Raw genomic sequence first — 25273 nt, 5'->3', positions numbered from 1 at the left:
TGTTTAGGATGTTTAGGATGGAGGCGGTCGGAGACCTTACTGAGACCTGTTTCTTCCTAGTAGTAGAGAGGAAGCAGGGGGTATGGCGAGGAGTAAACAGAATATGTGAGCTTTGTGCTTCCAGAAGAGGCTTTGAAGGGAAGAGTGGGAAGGAGATGGAGATGTTTCCTTCCTTCCCTTCTCTCCCCTGCCTGCTCCTCCGCTTCTAATGTCAATTTGCCTGAAGAATTGTCCTGACTGACTTGGTTTGGGAAGACCTGCCCCAGTTGTGGGCAGAGCCTTCTGGTAGCAGGCTGGATGGACAGAGGGACCGTTGACTGGCCTTCTGCCCTCTTGACCTACCGTCTAGCTGCTGAGTTCATTTACTCTGATGCTGCAGCAGATTTCTTTGCTGATATCAGAACTCTCATTTCTAGGCTTCCGTCGTGGAGTCGGGGGCGGCTCTCCGGCAGGGCAGTTCATTAGCACCAGCCCGGGGGTGCTTAGGGGACCGAGAAACTGTTGGTGGCGGCCAACGTGAGACAGTCACTATAGGACGGCTGAGCACCCAGTTTCAAGGAGCAAGCAACCGCCAGGTCTTATTCCACTCCCACGTGATACAGCTGTTGTTACTCCAGTAACATAAGCATCCTCCCCTCCCTTCCCATTCCCCTTCAGCTCACTTCCCCTTTTCTTCCCCAGTCTCTCCCCTCCCCTCTCCTTTCTCTCCCTCTCCTTTTCCATCTTCTTCCTTTAAGAAATTTCTGAGTGCAGAGCATTTCAGTGTGGATGGGAAGAGCTAGAAGAGACAAACCAGAGAGAGTACCCTTGGGAGCATCCGGTTCCCAATAAGGTGGATAGCCCGAGTTTTGAAGAGCATTTGTGAAGGAATTAGCCTTCTACAGAAGAAGGAGGGTGAGGTGCACACTTGGGTATGTGTTTATGGTTTGGTGGGGTGGGGGCATGGCAAGTGGTTCTCTTTTCCCGGTGGAGTGAAATGTGAGGTTGTAGACGTGGAGATGGTAGAGATCTGGAGTATTGTCTGTGGAGAGGGCTTTGTTCTGAGGGGGAGCTCTGAGAGGCTATCATAGTGGGCGCCTGAGGTGGGTCCAGCTGCTCCTCTAGAGGTTCTGACACTGGTGCCAGTCTGAGAGGAGGTGGGGGCTGCACTCCTGGGGGACTACAGTGGCCTGGTCCAAGAAGGGAATGCCTCCTATAGGGGGAAGACTGGGCCAATGAGTCTGAGTAGAATAAGGTGGAAGGCACGTTGATGGCCTTGTGGGACCAAGGAACCACAAGGATTATTGGACTGAGAGAGGATGCAGCAGGAGACTGCCGTTTAGAGGGAGGTCACATGGGCCCTAGAGTTTGACCAGGTCCAGGCGTGAACATGGGAGTGGAACGCTGAGGGAGAGGAAGGAAGATGGTCACTGAAGACAGGGGCATGAACCTGGAAGCTAAGATCTGAGCTGGGTCATCAGCCAGGAGTCAGAAGCAGCTATGAGAACAGAGGTGGGAGAACTGGGGCCCACTTGCCCCCAGGTTTGCTGGATGAAGACAAGGGTTGGATGTGCTGGAGGAGGTGTAAGGACCTGGACCACCTTAGTGCCGCCAGGCAGGTGACCTGAAAGATCTCCATGTCTAGAGAACACAGGAATGGTTGAGTGCGGGGAGATAGAGCCCAAGAAGACACACACGCCCTCTTACCGTCCAAGGTCAAAAACACAAGACTCAAGAAATTCCATTCTAGAAGCAATGCAAGCCCAATGTCAGGGTCAGCCTAGGGCACTACCGTGACCTTAGGTTCTCAGGGTAAGCCTGTACCCACACCAAGGTCCTTCTCGGGCTGGCGACATTCTATTATTTAGGGAATTGCCTGGGAGCAGAGCTGACTCCATGGGACGTCTCTGAATGTTTTAACTTGATCTGCTGCCATCTTGAAATGTTGAGTGCTTGGTAAAGAACAATCCTGCATAGTTTTCCTTAATTAATTGTGGTGGATCCTCCTAGCTTAGGTATTGAGGCTTCCTGGTTGTTTGTTTTGTTTTGTTTCCTCAGCTCTGGCTGTGTGAGTGTGAGCACCTGAGTTTGGATCCCCAGAGCTCAGTGAGTGAATGACTGACTACTGTGTGAACATGAGGTCCTGAGCCTACTGTGTGAGCGTGTAGTCTACTGTGTGAGTGTGAAGCCTACTGTGTGAACATGAGGTCCTGAGCCTACTGTGTGAGCGTGAAGCCTACTGTGTGAACATGAGGTCCTGAGCCTACTGTGTGAGCGTGAAGTCTACTGTGTGAGTGTGAAGCCTACTGTGTGAACATGAGGTCCTGAGCCTACTGTGTGAACATGAGGTCCTGAGCCTACTGTGTGAGCGTGAAGTCTACTGTGTGAGTGTGAGGTCCTGAGCCTACTGTGTGAACATGAGGTCCTGAGCCTACTGTGTGAGCATGAGGACCTGAGCCTACTGTGTGAGCACCTGAGCCTACTGTGTGAATGTGAAGCCTACTGTGTGAGTGTGAGCACCTGAGTTTGGATCCCCAGAGCTCAGTGAGTGAATGACTGACTGTGTGAACATGAGGTCCTGAGCCTACTGTGTGAGCGTGAAATCTACTGTGTGAGCGTGAAGTCTACTGTGTGAGCATGAGGACCTGAGCCTACTGTGTGAGCACCTGAGCCTACTGTGTGAATGTGAAGCCTACTGTGTGAGTGTGAGCACCTGAGTTTGGGTTCCCAGAGCCCATGTGAAACATTGGGTGCAGTCATGTGTGTGCCTGTGACCCTAGTGTAGACACAGACACAGGAAGATCCCTTGAGCTCACTGGGCAGCTGGCCTAACTAAATAATGAGCTTCTGGGTCAGTGAGGCATCCTGTCTTTAATGATGGTGATGGTGATGATGATGGCAACTTGGGGAGTGATGGAAGAAGACATCAATCTCTGGCCTCTCTACGCATGAACATGTACACACATGCACACATCTATATGAACACATGAATATACCACACACACCACACATATGCACATACCATTCCTCAGGAGACTGTGATGTCGCAAGGGTTGAGAATCACAAAGTGCACCTGGAGGGAGTTCTCAGAGAAGCAGCAGAGGCTGTAGAGTTTGCCAACCATGCAGCAAGAGTGTAGCGAGCGTGTAGGAGCTGGAGAGGGGAGCCTGGTTGAGTTGGGGAGGTGGAAGGAAGGATATGCAGGGGATGGTGGCCATAGAAATACCCATTCTAGGTTTGTATGCGGCTCTGTCAAGAGAAGCGTTGGGTCAAACAGAGTTCTGCCACAGTCTGCAATACACACCCGGTGATGGGCAGTTGAGGCAGGAATCCTTGGCCTCAGGTGTGGGTGGTGTGTGAGTATGAAGATGGGCTAGAGAAATGGTTGATGGGAGAGCTGGGAGTACACAGGAGTGGGGTCAAGGGTGAAAGGTCTGAACGCAGGCTTTTCTGCTGATGGGCTGTGCAGCTGTGTCTCTGTGCAGCTGTGTGTCTGTTCTGCTGCATGTCTGTCTGTGCAGCTGTGTGTCTGCAGCTGTGTGTCTATGCAGCTGTGTGTCTGTGCAGCTGCGTCTGCAGCTGCGTGTCTGCAGCTGTGTGTCTGTTCTGCTGCATGTCTGTCTGTGCAGCTGTGTGTCTGCAGCTGTGTGTCTATGCAGCTGTGTGTCTGTGCAGCTGTGTCTGCAGCTGCGTGTCTGCAGCTGTGTGTCTGTTCTGCTGCATGTCTGTCTGTGCAGCTGTGTGTCTGCAGCTGTGTGTCTATGCAGCTGTGTGTCTGTGCAGCTGTGTCTGCAGCTGCGTGTCTGTACAGCTGTGTGTCTGCAGCTGCGTGTCTGTACAGCTGTGTCTCTGTGCAGCTGTGTGTCTGCAGCTGCGTGTCTGTACAGCTGTGTGTCTGCAGCTGCGTGTCTGTACAGCTGTGTCTCTGTGCAGCTGTGTGTCTATGCAGCTGCGTGTCTGTACAGCTGTGTGTCTGCAGCTGCGTGTCTGTACAGCTGTGTCTCTGTGCAGCTGTGTGTCTATGCAGCTGCGTGTCTGTACAGCTGTGTGTCTGCAGCTGCGTGTCTGTACAGCTGTGTCTCTGTGCAGCTGTGTGTCTGCAGCTGTGTGTCTGTGCAGCTGTCTTACTGTGCTGTCTGATGGGTCTGGGTCTCAGAATGGCTTCTTCCCAGCTGACAGACTCAGGACATTTTGTCTGGTGGGCTAGAGCTTCCAAACCACCGTCACATAGACCATAGAGCAATTCCAGCCTCAAGTTTGGAGTCCTCGGAAGGCTTTGGAATGCTTCGGGAGCCATACCAGGCACATGGTTTGTCCATGAGAATCTTGTTTTCTCCTCAAAGTCCCAGAGGAAGTAAGCAGTGGGAAGTAAACCGAGACAGGGCTCTGGGAAAAGGCGGCTCCCCAGAGAAGCCAGCCACAAACACAGGCGCCACAGGGTCACTTATCCACGAGATGTTGGTTGTTTTCCTAAACTGTGGTAGATAAGAGGTGTTGAAATCTTCCTTCCACTTAATCCCTTTAGTGCAAATATTTCCTTCCAAAGTAATCCAGTTGGGGCCTGGTCTGGAGGAAACCAGGTACACAGTCTTGTTACCCACCTCTCTAAGCGGTCTTGTCTGGGTCCTGCCATGGACTCAAGCCTGGATTGGGTGTCTCTGGAGGTCCAGGAACTCCTCCAGGAAAGAGGCCTTCCTGAGAGTGAGGTGAATAAGCCCGAGACCCTGACATCTTTAATTTGAAAGTCTGTAAGATTCCTGGCTTCTCCCACCGGCCTCTACCTTCTGGTCAGAGGAGGACATGCTAGACTTGGATTAGGTCGATGAAAAAGGGAGGAATTCTGCTTCTTTGGCCTCCTCACTCAATAACTACACCTACGCTGTTGCACCACCACATTCAGAGGCTTTCCGAAGAGACCCTCACTTGTTCTTTCCCAATATCTGCTTCTCTCTCTTTCTCTATCTTCCCAGCAATTGGGTGGGGGCGCAATCCTGCCAAGTCCTCAATCAGCGGGAATGTAGGCAGAGGCTGTGTGTTTGGGTCTGGGGAGACCTAAAGTAATCACACAGAATCTATATTAATTGCAATACTGAATGGCTAATAGCTTAAGTGTATTTCTAGCTCTTACATCTTGAATTAACCCATTTCTATTAATCTGTGAATCACCACAAGGCCGTGGCCTACTGGTAAGGTTCTGACTGGCATCTGGTGTCTTTCTCCTTCAGCAGCTACATGGCATCTCCCTGACTTCACCTTTTTTTCTCCTCTATCTGTGTTTGAAATTCTATCTTGCTCTTTTCTGCCCTGCCATAGGCCAAAACATCTTCTTTATTCATTAACCAATAAAAGCAGCACATACACAGGAGGACCTCCCACACCATTTTCTCCTTTTCTGTCCAAATAAAAGGGAAGGTTTTAACTTTAACATAGTAAAATTACATATACAAAACAGTTATCAAGCAAGAGTTATAGTTACAATATTTAGTTAATTTACATTTAGCAAATTAAGAAAAATATTCTAACATCTATCCTATCTTTGTGAGTCTAAAGTTTCATATCTAATTTATATTTTATCATAACTAAGGAAAAGTATAACTATCTGTTGTCAACTCTTCAAAGACCCTAGAAGGATATAATATTACCTAAGTAAACAGGAAGTGCATTGTAAGCAACTTGCAAAACTCTAGAATTGACAGAGACATCTCACTGCCTGGAGGCTCACCCGAAGTTCTGTAACATTGGAGCATCCATCTTCAGCCTACAGGCCCATAGTATCCAGCAGACTTTTCCATGAAGCAGGAAATTTCAAAGATAGTTTTGTCTATATTGGCAGTTTGTCAGTCACTTTCTTCTGTGTTCTGCAGAATGTCTGTCAGACTCTTTCATGAAGCAGGAACCCTGAATGACTGTCTCACCTTCTTTAAACAAGTTCAGCAGTCATTTTTCTGTGGGTCTTGCATGCCCACTTCATACAGCATAGCATCAAGCAGTCTAGACAAGAGCAGTTTTTTGCCCAAATGGCTAACAAACTCCATAAGGAGCCGTTGTAATGCCCATCATCTTCTTGAAATAAATTTGTGCTGCCAGGAGCAGATGTGATTCATTGTTGAAAAAAGTCTAAGTTCTTTTTTGTGTGCCTTTTTTTAATTATTGATTTTATTGAGCTTTACATTTGTCTCTGTTCCCCTCCCTCCTCTCCCCTCCACTTCAACCCTCACCCATGGTCCCCATGCTCCCAATTTACTCAGGAGATCTTGTCTTTTTCTACTTCCCATGTATATTAGATCCATGTATGTCTCTCTTAGCATCTGCATTGTTGTCTAGGCACTCTGGTATTGTGAATTATAGGCTGATTTTCTTTGTTTTATGTCTAAAAATGACTTATGAGTGAGTACATATGACAATTGTCTTTCTGGGTCTGGGTTACCTCACTCAATATGATGTTTTCTAGATCCATCCATTTGCCTGCAAATTTCAGGATGTCATTATTTTTTTCTACTGTGTAGTACTCCATTGTGTAAATGTACCACATTTTCCTTATTCATTCTTTGGTAAAGGGGCATTAAGGTTGTTTCCAGGTTCTGGCTATGACAAACAAAGCTGCTATGAACATAATTGAGCACATGTCCTTGTGGTATGAGTAAGCATCCTTTAGGTATATACCCAAAAGTGGTATTGCTGGGTCTTGAGGTAGGTTGTTTCCTAATTTTCTGAGAAATTGCCATTCTGATATCCAATAGGCTGTACCAGCTTGCACTCCCACCAGCAATGCAGAAGTGTTCCCTTTACCCCACAACATCTCCAGCATAAGTTGTCATCAGTGTTTTTGATCTTGGCCATTCTTACAGGTATAAGATGGAATCTCAGAGTTGTTTTGATTTGCATTTCTCTGATGACTAAGGATATTGAGCATTTCCTTAAGTGTCTTTCAGCCATTGTAGATTCCTCTGTTGAGAGTTCTTTGTTTCGGTCTGTACTCCATTTTTTTTATTGGATTATTTGTTTTTTTGATGACAAATTTCTTGAGTTCTTTGTATACTTTGGAGATCAGACCTCTGTCTGATGTGGGGTTAGTGAAGATCTTTTCCCATTCTATAGGCTGTTGTTTTGTCTTGTTGACTGTGTCCTTTGTTTTACAGAAGCTTTTCAGTTTCAAGAGGTCTCATTTATTAATTGATTCACCAAGTGTCTGCGCTACTGGGATTATATTTAGAAAGTGAACTCCTGTGCCAATGTGTTCAAGTGGACTTCCTGCTTTCTCTTCTATGAGGTTCAGTGTGGCTGGCTTTATGTTGAGGTCTTTGATCCATTTGAACTTGAGTTTTGTGCATGGTGATAGATGTGGATCTATTTTCATTCTCCTACATGTTGATATCCAATTATACCAGCCCCATTTGTTTTTATTATTATTTTTACTTTTTAAAACTTTTTTTAAGTTTTATTATTTATTATGTATGCAGTATTCTACCTATATTCTGCCTGTAGGCCAGAAGAGGGAACCGGTCTCATTACAGATGGTTGTGAGCCACCATGTGGTTGCTGGGAATTGAACTCAGGACCTCTGGAAGAGCAGTCAGTTCTCTTAACCCCTGAGCCATCTCTCCAGCCCACCATTTGTTAAATAGCTTTCGTTTTTCTATTTTATATTTTTTTGCTTCTTTGTCAAAATCAGGTGTTCATAGATGTGTGGTTAATATCTGGGTCTTCGATTCTTTTCCATTGGTCCTCTTGTCTGTTTTTATGTCAATACCAGGCTGTTTTTAGTACTGTAGCTCTGTAGTAGAGTTTGAAGTCAGGGATTGTGATGCCTCCAGAAGTTCCTTTATCGTACAGGATTGTTTTGGCCATCCTGTTTTTTGGTTTGGGTTTTTTTTTTCCTTTTCCTTATGAAGTTGAGTATTGTCCTTTTGAGGCCTGTGAAGAATTTTGCTGGGATTTTAATAGGCATTGATTTGAATCTGTAGATTGCTTTTGGTAAGATTGCCATTTTTACTATGTTAATTCTACTTACACAAGAACATGGGAGATCTTCCATTTTCTGGTGTCTTCTTCAATTTCTTTTTTGAAAGAATTAACGTTCTTGTCATATAGGTCTTTCACTTATTTGGTTAGTGAATATTTTATGCTATTTGTGGCTATTGTGAAGGGTGATATTTCTCTGATTTCTTTCTCAGCCCATTTATCTTCTGTGTAAAAGAGGGCTACTGATTTTTTTTTTGAGTTAATCTTGTACCCTGCTACATTGCTGAAAGTGTTTATGAGCTGTAGAAGTTCCTTGGTAGAATTTTTGGGGTCTCTTATATAAACTATCATATCATCAGCAAACAGTGAGAGTTTGACTTCTTTTCCAATTTGTATCCCCTTGATCTTCTTTTGTTGTCTTATTGCTCTAGCTAGGACCTCTAGAACTATATTGAATAGCTATGGAGAGAGTGGACAACCTTGTCTTGTTTCTGATTTTAGTGGGATCACTGGGAGTTTCTCTCCATTTAGTTTAATGTTGGCTGTTGGCTTGCTGTATATTGCCTTTATTATGTTTAGGTATTTTCCTTGTATACCTGCTCTCTCCAAGACCTTTATCATGAAGGGATGTTGTATTTTGTTGAAGGCTTTTTCAGCATCTAATGAGATGATCATGTGGTTTTTATTTTTCAGTTTGTTTATATGATGGATTATGTTGACAGATTTTTTGTATGTTGAACCATCCTCCATCTTTGGGGTGAAGCAGACTTGACCATGGTGGATAATGGTTCTGATGTGTTCTTGGATTCAATTTGCCAGTATTTTATTGAACGTTTTTACATCAATTTTCGTGAGTGAGATTGGTCTGTAATTCTCTTTCTTAGTAATGTCTTTCTGTGGTTTTGGTATCAGGTTAATTGTAGCCTCATAAAAAGAGTTTGGCAATGTTCCTTCTGTTTCTATTGTGTGGAACAATTTGAGAAGTACTGGTGTTAGTTCTTTGAAAATCTTGTAGTATTCTGTGCTGAAACCATCTGGTCCTGGATATTTTTGCTTGGGGGACTTTTGATGACTGTTTTTTATTTCTTTAGCAGTTATACATCCATTTAATTTGCTTACCCGGTCTTGATTTAATTTTGTAAGTGTTATTTATCCAGAAAGTTGTCCATTTCCTTTAAATTTTTCAATTTTGTGGAGTATTTTCAAAATATGATTTGAAGACTATCTATTCATCTGAAATATATCTCCGACATCTAAAAAACCTGCCTAACATGACTACAAGTTTGACTATTATAAATGACTATCTATTAAGCAATATTTCTTAACATACATTATATATTTTAAGGATCTGCATAAACACAATAACTTAAATAAGAGCAGAATATACATATAGCAAAATTAACCTTAAATTTGTATCAATAAACCAAGATCCATAACAATGCAAAGTATTTATCTCTATAGTATATCTCCCTTTAAATGTAAACAAACATTTATAAACAATCATTTAGAGAATTTGGGTATTGTTTTCAGGACTAGTTCCTGCTGACTGGGGGCACTCTTAATCAGGTCTTTCACGGGGTGCCTTATGTGGTAGGTCCATCTCAAGCAGCAGAACTGAAGCTGTCATGGATGTTGGACCATCTGGGTCATTCTTCAAGGGGTTTTGTTTGAGCAAACCATATTTGTTGATAAGGAATCCACAGCTTTCTGTCCTCTGTGGAAACAAGATAGGACCTCTTTTCCAAAGCATCATATTCTTAGACCCAAATTTTGAAGTCAAGATACTTTTAAAATAAATATATTGTTTTAGCTTAGCTACTTGTGCAATGAAGTGTCTCTCTGTATTTAGTTCATTCAAAACATTTAAAGAAAGCACAATAATATACATAATTCAGACTCTCTGTGTATTTTCCATCTTTATGTGGTTTATTTCTTTATTTCCTTTAATCTATGCCTGTCTATGCTCTTTTATATTACTTTTCCTGTCTCTTTAAAAACTTTGCTTTATTTTTAAAACCATTTCTTTGTATCTCTCTCAAGCCTGTAGCTATTTATCCAACACTGTGACCCATTCAGAAGTCTTTTTCATCTGAATCTGTCTTTATTGCGTATCTATAATCATTTTCTGGCCAGAAGCGCTTTTTTAAATGCTAAGTGGGCATGGCTAGAATCAACTCTGCAGCCCTGCCTCTTAGCTCCAACCAGTCCAACATGGCAGAGGCGTGTTCACTGCAAGCCATGCTCATTGCCCCAGCTTCAAGGATGCAGCGGATCTCTGTCACCATTAAGCAATTTATAACATGCTGCACACAGAGCCCTTTTAAGTGCTCGACCTCCTGAAAGAGCCATACCTGTTCATGCAGCTATCATGAACGGGGAACCCTTTTTATAGGAGCCACACAATTTTTGCTCGTTCCACTGAGTCAGGAGCTGTGGTGCTCCTGCTCGCCACTAGTCCACAAAGTTCATCCAAAAAAAAAAAAAAATGTGCTACCACGAATGTGCTAAACTGTTTATTTGTATGTCTAGAATTCCTTTCAAAGCACTCTCAGGTTTTATGTGGATGTAGTTGCCTTACATTGGTGCCATTTTGTAGGTGGAGACTACTTGTTCATTTCCCGGCTGCCCAGACCCTAAATAATCACAGAAACTATATTAATTGCAATATGGTTTTGCCAATAGCTTAAGTGTATTTCTAGCTAGCTCTTACATCTTAAATTAATCCATTTCTATTAATGACTCACCACAAGGCTATGGCCTACCGGTAAGGTTCTGGCTGGTGTCTGGTGTCTTTCTCCTTCAGCAGCTACATGACATCTCCCTGACTCTTCTTTTCTCTTCTATCTCTGCTTGGAATTCCCACCTTGCTCTATTCTGCCTTACCATAGGCCATACCATCTGTTTTATTTATTAACCAAGAAAAGCAACACATATACAAAAGGACTTCCCACACCATGGAAATCCTTCTGAATCTGCTAAACTAAGGAATTGCTCCTTCTCTCTCCCAAGTCTAAGCTGCGCTATGGCAGCTGTTCATATTAAGGCAGAACTGTGGGATAAGCAGAGTTCAGAAGTCCTGTCGGCCAGACTGGGGCTGACTACAAAGGCTGGAGCCAATGATGTGGGCACAGAGGCCTCCGCAGCATCTCAGGGTGACCCCAGTCTCATTGTAATACTAAAACTTGCAGGCCTCTGTGGAGGTTTAAGATGCCAATAAGCTATGTAAGGCATGAGATTGTATGTAGAACTATGTGGAACAGATAGAGCATGCACAAGAAACCATGTGAAATGCAAATTAGCCAGAGGCTGGGTTGTGTAGATGGCCCCCCAGGAGACAAAAAAAAATCACCTTTCTTTGTACACTGTTAATGAACTTTTAAACTTTTCTTCTCGTGCTGGTGAGATGGTGCAGTGGGTAAAAAGGCTTGCTGCCAAGTCTGACGACATAGGTTTGTTCCCGGAACCCAAGTGGTAGAAGGATAGAACTGATCCCAGCAAGTTATCTTCTTACCTCAACCATAGTGTGTATGCTCACACATGCTTGTGCACACATGTATGTGTATGTGCACACACACACACACACACACACGATGTATAAATTACTGTAAAAATTAAATGTAAAAATATTTTAAAACTTCTATCTCTGCTCTAGGCTAATTCCTATCTTGGAAATAAATTGTCTTATTTTTCTTGCTCCTAACTATGTGTCTCTGTCCAATTCCTTGTTCCAGGAACTAAGAACCTGGTACCTCTTTGGAGGTCAATATCTGCAAACAGCAGTCTGTGAGCCAGGTCTGGAGGTAAGATTTATATTTCTGATCTCTTGACAAGTCCTCTCTTTCCAGGGGAGCTTGGGTGGTGGGTGTGGGATGGGAACTCAGTCACAGTTATGAAATCCATCATTGGGTGACTCCTCTGCCAGTGGTCATGAGATCAACGTAGAAACCAGTCCTCACCAGATGCAAATTTTCACATACCTGAGCACGCCGTACAATCACACATTGCGCATGCCACAGCTCCTGACCAGAAAGAATAACTTCAAAGGAGCCTGGAATGCTTGTCTTTCTCCCCTGGTGGACCTGCCTCAGCAGCTGGTCTCAGTCTTCCATTTGCATTCCCGGTGAGGATGGTTTGCTCAGCTGAGCTCAGTCTAGGTGGGGAGGGGCTTTCCCAGGAACTCACTGTTGTCAGATGCCAAGCAGAGGATGAGGAATCCCAGAAGGGCTGGGGACCCGAGACAGTGTTTCTAACACTATGCTCCTTTCACCGGGGGTGCCTAGCAACATGGTCAAACTAGGGGATGCCCAATCCATCAGATCATCTTGGGAACTTTGGGATGGGGGAAGTCCTTCTATATATGTGTTGCTTTTATTGGTTGATGAATAAAAAGCAGTTTCAGTGATTGCTTAACAGAGTGAAGCCAGGTGTGAAATCTGAGCAGAGATACATAGAGAGAGTAGGTGGAGCCAGAGAGACACCAGGTAGCTGCCAGAGGAGTAACATGCCGGCACCAGCGAGCTGCAGCCTAGTGGCGATATATAGATTAGTAGGAATGGGTTAATCTAAGATATAAGAGTTATCCAGGAATATGCTTGAGCCATTGACCAAACAGTGTTGTAATTAATATAGTTTCTGTGTGACTATTTGGGTCTGGGTGACTGGGAACGAAAGAACAATCTCTGTTTATAACTTTGTATATACAAAAGGGTTGCTCTTCCATCCCAGTCCCCCCACCTCTTGGCTCTTCCCTTAGGAAGTGCAGTTGCCTTAGACTCCTCAATACAGTGTATTCAGGAATAGGTATGGTCCTAAAGAAAGAGGGGCTAATAATTTGCTCTAACACTATCTGGCCCTAGTACAAGCTACCTGATATGGAAGTTTGGTCAACCGGTGAACTCTTAAGCCAGACGCCACCCTATGACTGGACTTATCTTGTAATCAAGAGAAAAGGTTTGAGGTGCCTCATGTTCATGACCCTCTACTAGGACAGGGAGATCACAAGGGCTTGTCAGCAGGAGACACCTGTGACACCTTAGATGACCTGCTGGTGCCCAAACCCCTTCTCCCAAAGAGAACAGGAGAAGAAATATCCTCTCTCTCCTTGGAGCCCACATTGGCTCCATCTGCCTTCATTTACCCCATGTTTCCAGAAAACAAAACTAGAAGGAGTGGGCACAGGAGAGGAAGTCAAAAATTGATTTTAACTTTTTTGAGAATTGTATATGTGAATAGTCAATTTGCATAATTTCCACCCCTTATTCTCCTCCCGCAACTCTTACCATGTTCCCTGACTCCTCAAATTCATGACCTCTTCTTTAATTATGAAATCTATCATCTATCTATCTATTTATCTAGCTAGCTATCCATCCTCTATCTACCTAACATCTATCTGTCTGTCTGTCTATCCTCTATCTATCTATCTATCTATCTATCTATCTATCTATCTATCTATCTATCTATCTACCTACCTATCATCTATCGGTCTGTCTATCTGCCTATCCTCTAACTACCTATCTATCCTCTATCTAACTACCTATCTATTATCTATCTATCATCTATCATCTAGCTAGCTATCATCTCCCTGTTCTGAGTCCAGTTAGTATTGCTTGTATATATACATGTTTAGGGCTGACCACTTGGGACTGGGTAACCATCAGGAGGCTCATCCCTGGAGAAGACCAGCTGCTCTCTCAGAAGCCAACAATCACCTTTAGCTCTTTATCTGAAGGGGAGGGAAGCATGTGAAATTTCTCCCACCTACATTGGCATGTCAACCGGAGTTGACATTATGCAGGTCTTGTTTAGGCGGCCATGCTGTTGAGATTTAATAGGTGTAGCTAGAAGACACCATCTAACAGCAGACATTCTGGTCCTTTGATCTTACAACCCTTCCTACCCATCTTCCTTGATGTTCTTTGAGCTTTAGGTGTAGGGTTTGCACTGAGAATGTACCAGTTGGGACTGGGCATGCTGTCTTATTCTATGCATTTTGACTGGTTGTGAATCTCTGATAGTCTCTACCGAGAAAGAGACCCTTCTTTAGTGAAGGTGGGTGAGTGGAAGTCTTACCCATCCACTGCTGTGCCTCCAGCTCCCACTAAGGGAAGTGCCTGGCATCTCAGGTGCAATTAATGCAGCACTATAACTATCACAGAAGTCAGAAAGCTTCTCTGAGGACCCATTCAGGTTTATTAGGAACTTTCAGGCCTTAATAAAGATTTATGTTAAAGTGTGTGTGTGTGTGTGTGTGTGTGTACTGTAATCACTGGAGCTTCAGTTACAGGCAGTTGTGAGCCACCTTATGTGGGTGCTGAGGATTCAACTTGGGTTCTCTGAAAGAGCAGCAAGTGTTCCTAACCACTGAGCCATCTCTCCAGCCCCAGTTAGTGTTCACTCTGTCATGGAAGGGCCTGTACTTTTCCAGATTGATTGCTGCATTCTTAAGAAGAAAATGAATCTGGGAAGAAGCCAGGAGATGAGCAAATTGAAGATTTGGTCAAAATTTCATTGACTAGATGCCCAGACTGCAGACCCTCCCAGACCAGGAACCTTCTTCCTTGTATTACATCATCCCAACTGGGCAGCCTAGCTGCAGGAAGTGGAGACATATCCACTATGATAGGATCAGAGAGATTTCTCGAGAGAGGGGGAGAATCCTTCCTTCGTTCTCAACAGGGTAGTTGAGGGCTTAAGAAAAGTGGATTTACTCCAGCTGCCTCTCTCTATTGCAAGTTTAATAACGGGGGAATGGTGGCTCTTAAGTCTACACAACAAACTTTTCTTGCGTATTTACTTACTTAGCGTGTGTTTGTAATTTTGTTACTGAGCAGTGTCTCGGTTCCAAGATCATCAGAAATATGTGTTTTCCCATGATCCCGACCCACAGGTTGAGAACTGCTGTTCTAAATAAAACACATTCCGATGTACGATTCCATCATTTCCAGTATTCAGAAGAAGTCACTCCAGAGATAGAAAGCTGATTGGTGGTTGTTATGATTGGGAGCAAGTGGGATCCTGGCTGGTCCCATGGCCAATGAGGACCACACAGGAGAGACCTTGGCAGCAGGTCCCATGGCTAGTTGATCCAAACCACGGCAGGTGAAAGAATACACCATGAAGACAGAGTTTGAGTGTGGAGTTTATTGAGACAAAGGAAATGGGAAGGGAAGATAGAATGAGGAAAAGGGGAGGGAGGATAGAGGATGATACAGTGATATTTTATTTATGTTTTAGTAAATAAAGCTTGCCTAAAGATCAGAAGGGCAAAGCTAAGCCTCTAGAGGTTAGGCAGTGATACCACCCACCTTTAATCCCAGGATTTGGGATTAAAAGCAGAGGATCTCTGAGCCCAAGGCCATCCTGAGCTACAGAAGGACGACGCAGAAACAGATCCAGGTAGCGGTGGTGGCTCACACCTTTAGTCCTAGTACTAGGGAGTACTTTAATCCCAGCACTAAAGGGAATATAAAATGGGAGGAGAGAGAAGCTCAGTCTGCTTAGTCTGCTGTCCCTCGGCCTTTGTAGAGGTAAGATTTCTCGAGGGACTTGGTTGCCTTGCTTTTCTAGTTTTCAGGTTGAACCCCAACATCAGACTCTGAGTTTTTATTATTTGAGCTGGGAGTGGGGGTGAGGGAAAGAGAGGCTCAGAGACCTTCCTCTCTTCAGAGGAAGAGAGAGTGTGAGTAGGCTGGGCTTGTCTTCTTAAAGGGACCTTTTGCACCTGCTTATAGACTTAGGAATTGCTTGTCATGCACAGAGGGGTAACACACTGTGCCTGGTTTCCAAGGGGCAGGGCCAAGGTGTGCTTGGATGCTAACAGTGGTTACTAAGGGGAAGGGGCAAATGGGGGTTAACTACTTAAAGGGGCAAAGCTTTCTTTTTAGGGCAATAAAGATGTTTTGGAACTAGGTTTGTACAAAGACACCAAACTGGGCATGTTAAGGCTGATTTTGTAGTACATGAATTTTTACCTCAATTAAAGAAATAAAGACAGGACAGGGATGAGGCTCACCTGGCAAAAAGTGCTCACTGTGCAGGCTTGGTGACCAGAATTCCCCAGGGCTCATGTGACCATGGAACAAGCCAATCAAGCACACGTAGTTGTCTTTTGACGTCCACGGTAGCATGTGCACACACACATACACACAGATTGTACACATGCACACAAATAGGTAAAAATATTTAAAACATACTTTTAAAAAATAAAGAAGAGGGAATTCTAAGGATCAGGATCAGAAAAGTCAGAAATTGAATCCAGAGAGCTCCTTAGAACACTAAGGACCAGGCTGTGACAGGGATCTAGTTTGAAGCCTGCGCCATCCAGCCTCCCAAAAGTCTGGGATCAACCGTCAACCCCAAGCAGCCCAGGCAGCATCCACCAAGCTGTTTCCGTGTAAACCCTGGCGACAACATGGAACTTACAAAAAACGTCACATGGCTTCATGTTGTCTGCTGTTTGGAGCTCCAGGGCAATGCCAAAGTACTAAAACCACAGTTTACAAATTCCCTTCGTGTCTCCAAATCTCCTTGGGTCTCACTCCCAAACCTTCCAAGCTTGTCTCTTAAGCCCTCCTGTGTTCTTTGGAATGCAGTTAATTGACTTGGAAGGACCTGTCATCTCCAGTGTAGAACAACACAGTTACAGAGTAAATAGTTTTCTCAAAAGAGCTGCGAAAAAGCCGATTACATGCAAATTCAGAGAAGGCTGCTCTTTGCCAAGGCCTGCTGGATCTGAAAGGCCCTGTCAAGTCTCACAGTTCAACATTTATATGGTAATTTATGTCATTTATTAACTGTGATGTGTTTGTAGCAATCTGATTATGGCTGCCCTACTAGCTTGTTTTGGGAACAGTTAGGAGAGATTGTTTTGTGACAAAAATTCAGTCTAGGACTGAAGGGGAACAGGTCAGATGGGGGGGCACAAATAAAGGAATTCCACATTAGCTCCAAATAGGGTATAATAAGGGGTTCTTTATTAAAGGGGAACTCACAGATCACAGTGGGGAACAGGAAGAGAATCCAACGTCCAGGTGTGGTGAGCAGGAAGCAAGAGAGGGAGTGGGCAGACCCACCCGCCTTTTGGTACCCAAGGCCATGCCCAACCTGGTCCAGCCTCTCAAAGACTATTGGCTGAAGGACGGTCCCCATCACCTCCCCGTTTTGTTTAAATAAGAGAGTTCCAAACCCAATATAAAACTATGTACAATAAGAACAGATATCAAGTATAAAAATTAGAATTATAGCCAGCATAAACAATATTAAGCAAGAAACATATGCTAAATGTTTCAATAATTATTTTATCCTAAGGAGTCTAAGTCTTGTATTAGAAATGGTTTGGCTAAGTCATAAGAGGAAAGTATCTATGACTATCTAATCTTCAACCCCATCAAAGACCTGAGAAGAGAGATAATATTATTTGAGTAGGCAGGAAGCATAATCAAGCAATTTCCAAAATGTTCAGTAGATGACAGAGACAACTGGCTACCTGGGCAATCACCCAAAGTCTCATTTGCAATTTTGGAGCAATCAACTTTAGCTAAGGCCTAGAGTAACTGACAGACCATTTTCAGAGGCAGGAAAAATTTAAAACCGTCTTACCCTGTCTTGGCAAGGTTTGGCAGTCTTTTCTCTTGCATCCTGCTTGTCCAGTCTGGACATGGTGCATTTTGTCAGTAGTTGAGGCATGGGCAGTTCCTTGCCCAAAGGCCAGTTTTGCCAAGAAAAAAACAAGCTCTAAGTGGAGTGTCTTTGGTGCTCAACATTCTCTCTGGAATAGATGGGTGCAGCAAATGAGGACAGTGACCTCAAAATGTAAGCAATGTACAAGTATCTTGATCAGAGGTAGAAATGTATAATGCAATATGATAACATATAATAAATATATCCTAAAAATTGTATCAATATACAAAATGTCTTAAACAGAGGTAGAAACATTCATGCATACAATATGACAAAGTAACTTTGCAGGCATCTTCAAGGTTTGGGGGGGCTGGCCTAAGCACAGCACCATGAAGAACCAGTATCTTGCCTTTTGAGAAGTGTGACCAAGTGTTTGACATTCTGACATTAGACAAAGATCTTGAGCTAGGAGGGTTAGCTTTGTCCCTATATCCAAAGGGAGTGTTCCGTTCCAAGGAGCCTGTCCTTTTGCTTCCAAGTGCTCCACACAGATGCGATGGGCCACAATGGGCCACCCATGTGCACTCCGTAGAAGGAGGAAGCTGCAGGAACCACAGAAAGGAAGCAAAGGAGTGTAGGTTCTGCCTCAAAACCAATGAATTGGGCTTCTTGGCCTAGGTGGAATCTTAAAAGGAGACCAGACCTTGAATTATCCTGGGAGAGCCAAAGAACATACCAGACAAATAGTTGGGGAAAATATCCCATGAATCCCCCTAAAAGCTGCATAATAATCCTTAGTGGCAGCTGGGAGGTGTGGCCATGGCACGATAGAGTTCTGAGCAGTGTTAGAACAGCTCAGTGGATCAGGGTGGTGGGATTATCACATCATGGAACTTCCTCACCTCTTTCACCTTTCTGGAAAATTATCTGTCTGCCTTGGACTTTTATAAAATCTAACTGTGTGACTTCCCCTATCTATCTGGAGCCCCTAGGACTTCAGGGGCTCACTGGACTTCAGATGCAGTCACTGGCATCTGCCACACAGAGGAGTTTCTAAGAAGGAAAAAAGGTGACATGAAAGTCATAGATGTTACTGACTCAGGAAGAGGGTGTTAGACCCGGCCTTAGTTGTCATTCCATCTTCGTCCTGTTGCTGGAATAGAACACCATGACCAGAAACGACTTAGGAAGGAAGGGGTTTATCTCAGCTTACACTTCCAGGCAACAGACCATCACTGAGGGAAGTCAGGGCAGGAACTCAAACAGGGCAGGAGCTGACGCAGAGGCCATGGAAGGGAGCTGCTTACTGGCTTGCTCCCCATGGCTTGCTCAGACTTCTTTCTTATAGAACCCAGAATCACCAGCCCAGGGATTGTACCACCCATAATGGGCTGGGTCCTCTTCCATGAATCACTAATGGAGAAAATGCCTACAGCCTGGCCTTATGGAGACATTCTCTCATTTTAGTTCCCTCCTCAGATAACTTTTTAAAGATTTGTTTATTTAATGTGTGCTGGTGTTCTGACTATATATACTGTAAAATGAATTGGAAGTATCACCCCAGCCCCTGGTCTGGGAATTGCCCTGGTCCAGACTCCAACTCCCAGTCGGTCAAGAGCTGACCCCTCCTGGGGGAGGGTCAGGACCACTCCCACAGGGGATTTAGTCTCACGGCGGAAAAAGGAACAGTGGTCTCCGGGGTTTGCGTGGGCTCCTCTCCCCGCCATGCTGTCCCCGTCTACCCAGGAATGTGGCATTTATAAACATGGGCATTTTTGATTCAGTCTAATCTGCTTTGATTGGAGTTCTTTGCGCTGGTGGAGAGGCTCTTTTTAAGGATTATTTTAAACATATACTCTGTGTTAGGGTGTCAGATTCCCTGGAACTGGAGTTACAGACAGTTGTGAGTTGTCTGTCATGTGAGTGCTGGGAATTGAGCTCAGCTCCTCTGGACCAATACCAGTGCCCTTAACCACTGAGCCACCTCTCCAGCCCCCTCGGATGACTTTTTAAAATGTAAAAGTGACAAAAAACTAGCCTGTCCAGATGACCTGGAGCTGGAGTTACAGGTGCTTGTGAGTCATCGAATGTGGGTGCTGGGAACCAAACTTGGGTCCTCTGCAGCAGCAGGAAGTGCTCTTAACCACTGTGTCAGGCCTTTCCCATACCTTCCAAGAAGAATGAGCCCCAAATCTCAACCTAAACATCACAATGTAGAAAACCCAGGTAGAAATAGATTGTGCTCTTAGATTTAAGACATGATAAGTGAGCTATAAAACTGAGTCCGGAGGCTAATCCCTAGGCTTGATACCAAAAGCATATTCCAGAAAAGGGAAGTTTAGTAAACTTTACACCATTAAAAAAAAGAAAATGTTTGTCCTGAGAAACATCTAGTGAGGAGAATGGAAGACAAAGTATACCCTGGGGAAAATGAGCCCCTTCCGGGCAGCACCATTCCCTATGTAGGGGTTCTGAACAGTGTAAGAGAGGTGAAAGCTAGCTGAGAGAGAGAACGGGATCAAGCAAGCAGCGACGCATTTATTCTCTTTGCTCTTAACTGTGGTTGTGACGTTACTGGCTGTTTTGAGTTGACTCTCCCAAAATGGTGAGCTATAGTAGGGAGCCCTAAGGCCAGAGAGACCCTTTCTCTACCCCAGGCTGCTTTTTGACAGGCTATTATCACAGTGACAGAAATAAAGCAAGGACCCGAGGTGACCTGACTTTGCTCCACTCAGCCCACATGTGGGGCAAGGCACAAACAAGCTGCCTCTGCTTCAGTGTCCAGTTGTTCTGCAGATGGCCGAGTCCAGGGAGCCAGAAATAAAGGGGTGGGGATAGTAGGGCCATGAGCACGCTTTCCAAAAGGCGAAAGGCGAAGCTTCAAGTGTGCTGAAGCCCTTTGACATGGAGTACCTGAGAGCCCAGCATCACACTTGCCACCTGGGATGGTGGGAAGCTGTCTCATTCATGATGCTCTCAGAACAGACCTAAGGCAGCCAGGAGGCCTTAGGTCCTTGCATTTGGATGTTCCACTTTGCTTGGCTTTCTCTCTGGGACTGGAGACCACGGGAGGAATCTGTCACACTTTCCTATTCTTGCCTTCGGACCCACTGCAGGATACGGACAGGAGACACGCCTAGCATGGCTGAAAGATCACACTCAGAACCCTCCTTTTAAGACTGTAGCCCATTGGCTTCATAGCACGGGTCTGATGGGACTCAATGATTAGACAAAAAGTCATAAGCTAACAATATTGGCTCTTTCTGCCAACAACCCCTTTGCCACACATTTAGGGGTTGGAATCAGTTGCCTGATTTATGCGAATCCTGCCCACTGGGAATGCAGAACCTTGTGCCAGAGTGGTGGGGCCTCATGTATCCCGAAGACGGCCTGAGTGGAGACTGTCCAAGCCGCATCTGTTTTGCAGATTAGAAGAGACACACAAAGGAAGCTATTGTGTCCCGTGGCTCTTGATGGCCAGGGCAGGGCTGGGGTGACTGAGGATTAATATGTGGTGGATGGAACTGGCTTTCTCTGGAGAAATCTTTGTCTTATTGAAAAAGACTTTAACAGCTGGATTCAGAAGCCTGTGGCTGTTGAGAGGGAAGTGATGACCTCACATGCTTTGAAAAAGGTGTGTACACACAAAGGTGTTCTCACCTGTAGTAGGAGACCTCTTGCTTGTTCCCGGCTGCCCAGTCCTGAAATAATCACACAGAAATCATATTATTTGCAATACTGTTTGTCCAATGGCTTAAGCATATTTCCGACTAACTCATATCTTAAATTAACCCATCTCCATTAGTTTGTGTATCTCCACGAGGCCGTGGCTTACAGGGTAAAGTTCTGGCATCTATCTCTGGTGGAGCTACATGGCTTCTCCTGATTCTACCTCCTTTTTCCCAGCATTCAGTTTAGTTTTCCCTGCTTAGCTCTGCTCTACCCTATCACAGGCCCAAAACAGCATCTTTATTAATCAATGGTATTCACAGCATACAGAGGGGGATTCTACATCACTCACCAGCAAGGGCATGCATGTAGTACAGAGGTCAGTACTGGGATGTCTACTCAACTGGTTCTCCCCTTGTTTTTTTGAGACAGAGTCTTTCAGTAGACCTAAGTTCACCATTTTTTGTTTGTTTTGAGACTGCCTAGCAATGGGTTGGTCACCACAAAGAAGGACTGAGGCAGGATTTTTAAGAAATATCCTTTTTCTTTAGACTAGTTTGATATTGGTAGGCTGTGCAGCTAGCTTGGAGCACCTGTCTTGATCAGCTGTCAACTTGGCAAGGTCTGGCATTATCTAAGAGGAAAGCCTTAGTTGAGGAGTTGTCTAGGTCAGGTTGGGCTGTGGGCAGGTCTTAACTATTAATTGATTCATCAGGGCCCTGCCCACCATAGGCAGTACTGCCCCTGGTGCAGGAGAATTGTCTGTATTCTGTCAATCATATTTTAAATAAATGCTGATTGACCAGGCAAGAAGTATAGGTGGGAAAACCCGACAGGAAGTAGAGGTGGAGCAAAGAGAATGGGAGTATTCTGGGAAGCAGGAAGCTCCCTCCGCAGTTCTGCCCAGATCAAGAAGAGGCAAGATGTAAGCTGCCCCACTGAGAAAGGTACTGACCCATGTGGCTAACATAGATAAGAATAATGGGTTAATATAAGCTACAAGAGTTAACAAGAAGCCTGAGCTAATAGGCCAATCAGTTTTATAACTTATGGAAATCTCTGTGTGATTTTCTTTGGGGCTTGCTGGCTGTGGGGTATCAGGCAGGACAGAAACCCCAACAAGCAGGCCCCTTCATGCTGCATGCCCCTAAGAGGAAGATGGCCCTAAACTAGATAAGGAAACTAGCTGAGCCAAGCTGTCTGTCATCCAGCAAGCAGCATCGATCTTGGTTCCCACTGTACTTCTTTGTTTATGATGATGTGAGTTCCTTGGTCGTAGGTCATACTGTATGGAACAGGAAGCAGGCCTGCCTGCAAGTTCCTGCCGCCCCACTTTGGCAGAAAAGACCCTGCCCCTCTCCTGGCAAGATGTATCTACCATCTCTGTCCAATAAGAGCCCAGATAAAATCTACACAGTTGCCACATACAGAGACCAGCCCAAGGCCTCTAAGCGGCTGTCTTGCAGATTTGGATATGGCTCTTTGTGGTCACTCGAGTTTTTACCCAGAAGTACAGTGTCTGAAGAAAAGAAAAGAAAAAGAACAGAATAATGACTAATCAGTGGTATTGATCTTTAATGAAAGAGGTGTGGGCAGTTTTCTCAGCAAGCATCAGTACCTTCGTAATTCTCTTTGTACTGTGCCAAATAGATATTCAACTAGTTCCTGTGTGTTATTTGGTCCTGGGAAGAAAGCAAGCAGAAAAGGATACAGACCCCAGCTTCCCGGGGACATTGGTTCCGACCTCATCACCGCTCAATACACACTCTTATTTGTCTCCATTCAGGATTCGCCTCTCAGTGCTGAGAGCCAAACATGCATCCTTTCTATTCTGACAGTTTCATTAAGGAATGGTTTTGTGTCTGCATTTGGTGTGCATTCTTCAACTCCACTTATCTTAGCTCAGTTTCAAAGCATTGTAATTAAATTGTTTCGGACTGTTTACTTTGAAAACCTTTGGAAAATGTCAAGGGGCTGGAATGAAATCCTATGAATTTTCCCAGAGAGCTAGCGAAGGCAGAAAGATGATGCTTCAGAATGCAGCCGTGACTGATCTGATGGGACCAGGGTGGACAGTGATGACCAGCTATGGTCACTGCTATCTGTGTGGTCAGCTGATGCCTCTCAGTCTGTCACAGAAGAGGATGGCGGGAGAGAGAGGCTAGGATGTAAGATTGTCAGGCTTGGTAGCAAGCACCATTACCCACTGAGCCATCTCACTGGACCTGGAGTAGATTTTGAAGACGTAATACTCCCATAGACAAAGAGAAAGAGCTAGTAATAATGATAACATTTTTAATTTAGAACGGAGGTAAGCCAGTTCAGATGTATGTTCATCAATAGCCAAGCTGAAGACCCAAGAAGGAATCACTGGAAAGAGAAAGAGACGTTCGGAATTATGGCTGAAGATATCAACAGCTCCTGTCTTCATAATTGATAGAGAAAAGTCAGTAAGTACACAGGAGACTGAACAATGCATCAGCACCGTGATATCACAGACGTTTATGGCACACGCCTCACGACAGCAGAATCCCCGTTATTGGTAGATGGAATATTCATTAAGACGCAGCATATTCTGGAACATGAAGTAAGTCACAGAAATGGAAAGAAATGAAATCATGGGGAAGGTGTTCTCTGAAGATAATGGGATTAAATTATGAATCCCTGACAGCATCTCCTGGGGGATGGGCTTCTGTACCGGAGAGGAGATATGGCACAAGGCTTAAACTGGGGGGGGGATTCTAATGTGGAGGTCACAGAGGAAAGACCAAAGAAGAGGAATGGCAAGCGGAAAGGAGGAGCCCTGGAGGCCAGGGGGCGGAGACTCTCCAGGAGCATCAGTGCTGGCTACAGAAATGGCTACTGACATGAGAACTGAAGCAAATCCTTTGGGTTTGGAGACACTTGAGATTATAAGTGACCTCGGCAAGCGCCACTGATGGGAAATGAGGAAGTAAATACCCGAGTAGCTATTCCTCTTCCAGGCAAACCTCTTTCCCTCATGGGAAAGCCGAGAACACAAAAACAAGGCAGGGGCTCAGGGGAGCCAGGGTCAGGGGTGGGGATGCTTTGCCTCTCTCCTTTTTTTCAGTTAATTAATTTGTTGTGTTTTTAAAGATAAAGGCAATTTGGACATGTGTGTACTGAAGATTAAGACCTGTTAGTAAAAGACCGACGAGGATACAGGAGCGTCATTAGGAGTCAGAACAAAGTTGCTAGATGAGGGTATTAAAGGACCAGCGCTGTGGGTGGGGCATGCATCCTGACTGCAGATATGAAAGGTGACAATGTATAGATGAACGCAAATATAGATCAGCTGTAGGTTGATCTATAGGTGTTATGTTGTTAAATTGTAGGTGTTACAATTTAAATATGAAGTGTATCCCCAAAGGAATGGAAAGCATGGGCCCCAGAGGGTGAGCACTATTGTGAATAGAGGAGTCTTTGTTGGCATCTTAAACCTGACCCTTCTTTGCTGTGCTCTCTGTGCCACACCCACCACGAAGCGAGCGGTTCTCTGGCACATGCTGCCACTGCCGTGGTGTTCTCTGCAAGCCTGTGCGATCAAGCAACTGTATTCTCTGAAACTGTGAACCCAGACACACCTCTGCTCCTTTGAACCATTCCCTTGGGCATCTTGTTCACGGTTGCAGGAAAAGCAACTAAGGGACTAAGACCGTTCACAAAGAGCAGCACTGTGGGTTCAAATTTAAACTTGCTGTGTAATGACTCTCCAAGTGTCTCCCCAAACCTAGCCTTTGAGCTGTAGATGCAGGTTCTAAGTGTCTCATTGCTATGGCCGCTTGGAAACACCCTCTCTTTTTGCTTTTCATTCATCGAGCAAACAAATTCTCTTCCCTGCAAGTCTCCCTCCTGCTTCTCTTGTCTTTCATTTGTTCTTTCTTAGCCCAGGCAACTGTGACATCAAGGCAGCCTTGTAGTCACATGTTCTAACCTTGGGTCAGATGAAGAGGCAGGTTTCACTGGTCAACAGCTGTAGAAGGTGGGGTAGGCTGGCGACATGTATGGGGGGGTCGAATATAAA

At 44.7% G+C, this 25273-nt stretch overlaps 1 long non-coding RNA gene across 1 annotated transcript in view; it reads left to right on the top strand.

The window, feature by feature from the left end:
- Positions 1-673: 673 nt before the first annotated feature.
- The window catches only part of LOC146895730 (uncharacterized), a 36442-nt gene continuing 11842 nt past the window's right edge, over positions 674-25273 (top strand). The window contains exons 1-2 of the long non-coding RNA XR_014997847.2: positions 674-911; positions 11673-11741. This is a non-coding gene — a long non-coding RNA (uncharacterized LOC146895730). The remainder of the gene's footprint in view (positions 912-11672; positions 11742-25273) is intronic.

This window comes from Myodes glareolus, chromosome 2, assembly GCF_982192425.1.
Source record: "Myodes glareolus chromosome 2, mMyoGla1.1, whole genome shotgun sequence".
NCBI lineage: Eukaryota > Metazoa > Chordata > Mammalia > Rodentia > Cricetidae > Myodes > Myodes glareolus.
Note: the sequence above shows the minus strand (reverse complement) of the source record. Positions and strands in the feature narration are given on the sequence as shown.